The 4081-nt window shown below is 41.2% G+C and overlaps 1 long non-coding RNA gene across 1 annotated transcript in view; it reads right to left on the reverse strand.

Annotated features, from left to right (window-relative positions):
- Window positions 1-3547, reverse strand: part of LOC131975821 (uncharacterized) — a 5544-nt gene extending 1997 nt beyond the window's left edge. The window contains exon 1 of the long non-coding RNA XR_009394759.1: window positions 3386-3547. This is a non-coding gene — a long non-coding RNA (uncharacterized LOC131975821). The remainder of the gene's footprint in view (window positions 1-3385) is intronic.
- Between the last annotated feature and the right edge of the window lie 534 nt (window positions 3548-4081).

Here is a 4081-nt window from a genome sequence, read left to right on the forward strand (position 1 = left end):
ATCATCACATGACATCATCATCACCTGACATCACCACCTGACATCATCATCCCATGACATCATCACATGACATCATCATCACATGACATCATCACCACCTGACATCAGCATCACATGACATCATCACCTGACATCATCACCTGACATCAGCATCACATGACATCATCACCTGACATCATCATCACATGACATCATCACCTGGCATCACACATGGCATCATCACCTGACATCATGACATCATCATCACATGACATCATCACATGACATCATCACCTGACAACACACATGACATCATCACCACCTGACATCAGCATCACATGACATCATCACCTGACATCATCACATGACATCATTATCACATGACATCACCACCTGACATCATCACATGACATCATCACCTGACAACACACATGACATCATCACCACCTGACATCAGCATCACATGACATCATCACCTGACATCATCACATGACATCATCATCACATGACATCATCACCTGGCATAATGACATCATCATCACATGACATCATCATCACCTGACATCACCACCACATGACATCACCACCTGACATCATCATCCCATGACATCATCACATGACATCATCACATGACATCACACATGACATCATCACCTGGCATCATGACATCATCATCACCTGACATCATCATCACATGACATCACCACCTGACATCACACATGACATCATCACCATGGCATCATGACATCATCATCACATGACATCATCACCACCTGACATCAGCATCACATGACATCATCACCTAACATCATCACCTGACATCATCACAGACATCATCACCTGGCATCACACATGGCATCATCACCTGACAACATGACATCATCATCACATGACATCATCACCTGACAACACACATGACATCATCATCACATGACATCATTACCTGACATCATCACATGACATCATCATCACATGACATCATCACCTGGCATCACACATGGCATCATCACCTGACATCATGACATCATCATCACATGACATAATCTTCACCTGATATCATCATCACATGACATCATCACCTGACATCACCACCTGACATCATCATCACATGACATCATCACCTGACAACACACATGACATCATCACCACCTGACATCATCACCTGACATCATGACATGACATCATCATCACGTGACATTATCACCTGACATCATGACATCATCATCACAGGACATCATCACCTGACATCATCATCACATGACATCACCACCACATGGCATCATCACCTGACATCACCACCTGACATCATCATCCCATGACATCATCACTTGACATCACATGACATCATCATCACATGACATCATCATCACCTAACATTCTCATCACATGACATCACCACCACATGACATCATCATCTGACATCTCCACCTGACATCATCATCCCATGACATCATCACTTGACATCATCACATGAAATTATCACATGAGACCATTATCATATGACACAATTATCACATGACATCACACATGACATCATCACCTGACATCATCACCTGTGACGACCCCTCCCACTCTGCCTACTTGTTATTTCTGCATTTGTTGCAGGTACTGGGAGTGGTTAGGAGGGTAGAGTGGGAGGGTTGTGATTGTACCTGCCCATGTGGGATGGGCTCTCCAGATGGCATAAAGGAGGGCCTTCTGCAGAGCTCCACTCTCTCTCAGCAGGCTCCAGGCCCAACACTGTGGCTTACTTTGTTTGTTTTTTTTCGCACCAAACAACACAATCCTCACCATATTTTCCACGCATCCACACACTGCTGACATGACTGACTCCTTTCTTATCTTCATACACCACTCATTTGTAAATAAGTTAATTAAATTATGTTAAATAAAATTTGTTTTTCATGCTCAATCTGTGTGTGACCTCCCTCCTTGTTGCCACCTTAGAGCCAGTTGGTAACACACCTGACATCATCATCACATGACATCATCACCTGACATCATCACATGACATCATCATCACATGACATCATCATCACATGACATCACCACCACATGACATCATCATGACATGACATCATCACCTGACATCATCATCACGACATCATCACCTGACATCACCACCTGACATCATCATCCCATGACATCATCACTTGACATCACATGACATCATCATCACATGACATCATCACATGACATCACACATGACATCATCACCTGACATCATGACATCATCATCACCTGACATCATCATCACATGAAATCACCACCACATGACATCATCACCTGACATCACCACCTGACAGCATCATCCCATGACATCACTTGACATCATCACATGACATCACACATGACATCAACACCTGGCATCATGACATCATCATCACCTGACATCATCATCACATGATATCACCATCACATGACATCATCACCTGACATCACCACCTGACATCATCATCCCATGACATCATCACTTGACATCATCACATGACATCATCACATGACACCATTATCCGTGACACCATCATCACCTGTGACGACCCCTCCCACTCTGCCTTCTTGTTTACTTCTGCTTTTGTTGCAGGTACTTGGAGTGGTTAGGAGGGTAGAGTCGGAGGGTTGTGATTGTAACTGCCCATGTGGGATGGGCTCTCTAGAAGGCATAAAGGAGGGCCTTCTGCAGAGCTTCACTCTCTCTCAGCAGGCTCCAGGCCCAACACTGTGGCTTCCTTTGTTTGTTTTGTCGCACCATACATCACAAACCTCACCATATTTCCCATGCATCCACACACTGCTGACATCATTGACTCCTTTCTTATCTACACACACCACTCATTTGTAAATAAGTTATTTAAATTATGTTAAAGAAAATTAGTTTTTTCATGCTCAATCTGTGTGTGACCTCCCTCCTTGTTGCCACCTTAGAGCCAGTTGGTAACACACCTGACATCATCATCACATAACATCACCACCTGACATCATCACATGCCATCATCACCTGGCATCATCACATGACATCATCATCACATGACATCATCACCTGGCATTACACATGAGATCATAACATGACATCATCACCTGACAACACACATGGCATCATCACCACCTGACATCAGCATCACATGACATCATCACCTGACATCATCATAACATGACATCATCACCTGACAACACACATGGCATCATCACCACCTGACATCAGCATCACATGACATTATCACCTGACATCATCACATGACATCATCACCTAACATCATCACATGACATCACCTGGCATCACACATGGCATCATTACCTGACATCATGACATCATCATCACATGACATCATCATCACCTGATATCATCATCACATGACATCATCACCTGACATCACCACCTGACATCATCATCACATGACATCATTACCTGACATCATGACATCATCATCACAGGACATCATCACATGACATCATCATCACCTGACATCATCATCACATGACATCACCACCAAATGACATCACCTGACATCACCACCTGACATCATCATCCCATGACATCATCACCTGACATCATAACATCATCATCACATGACATCATCATCACCTGACATCATCATCACATGACATCATCTTATTTGCATTAGTCTTAGGCAGTGTGAAAAAATGCCTAGAAGAATTGATGCTGATTTGAAGGCAAAGGGTGATCAAATTCACTCACTTTGCATTTAGTTTTTGATTTTAAAAAATTCATAAATTTTTTTTTCATGATTTCAACTTTTTTTGTCATTTTGACTTTTCACGATTGCAACTTTTTTGTCATTTTGACTTTTTTCATTTCAACTTTTTTTTCTCATTCTGACTGTATTCTCGTTATTTTGACTTTTTGTCCTCATATATATATATATATATATATATATATATATATATACATACATACATATAGACAGTTCTGTGCAAAAGTCAACTTTTTGTCATTTTGACTTTTTTTTCATGATTTCAACTTTTTGTGATTTTTACTTTTTTTCATGATTTCAACTTTTTGTCATTTTGACCTTTTTTCATGATTTCAACTTTTTGTCATTTTGACTTTTTTTCATCATTTCAACTTTTTTTGTCATTTTGA

This window comes from Centropristis striata, chromosome 8, assembly GCF_030273125.1.
Source record: "Centropristis striata isolate RG_2023a ecotype Rhode Island chromosome 8, C.striata_1.0, whole genome shotgun sequence".
In the NCBI taxonomy this organism is placed as follows: Eukaryota; Metazoa; Chordata; class Actinopteri; order Perciformes; family Serranidae; genus Centropristis; species Centropristis striata.